Source organism: Mandrillus leucophaeus, unplaced genomic scaffold, assembly GCF_000951045.1.
Source record: "Mandrillus leucophaeus isolate KB7577 unplaced genomic scaffold, Mleu.le_1.0 Scaffold484, whole genome shotgun sequence".
NCBI classification, from domain to species: Eukaryota; Metazoa; Chordata; class Mammalia; order Primates; family Cercopithecidae; genus Mandrillus; species Mandrillus leucophaeus.
The window spans coordinates 771,982-772,487 of NW_012105187.1; positions in this window are offsets into that span (position 1 = coordinate 771,982).

A 506-nucleotide genomic window follows, 5' to 3' on the forward strand; every position below is an offset into this window, starting at 1 on the left:
CCGCCTCCCAAGCAGCAGGGATTACAGGTGTGCACCACCAGGCCCAGCTAATTTTTGTATTTTTAGTAGAGACGGGGTTTTACCATGTTGGCCAGACTGGTCTCAAACCCCTAACCTCAGGTGATCCGCTCACCTCCGCCTCCCAAAGTGCTGGATTACAGGTGTGAGCCACTGAGCCAGGCCAACAATTGATTACTTTTGACCACAATAATATTTTAGAATATTTCTTCCATCCTCCAGAAGTATCCTCATGGCCCATTGCAGTCAGTCCCTGTCCCTGACAACCACTGATCTGCTTTCTTGCTTTGTAACTTTACCTTTTCTAGAATTCCATTTAAATGGAATCACATCAGATCTGGGCTTTTGTGCCTGGCTTGTTTTAGCACAATGCTTTGAGATTCACCCACGCTGTGTATGTATCAGTAGTTTATTCCTTTTTATTACTGAGTAGTATTAAGTTGACTTTTGTCTGGATTTGAAAAAATATATATTTATTTGGGTCATAT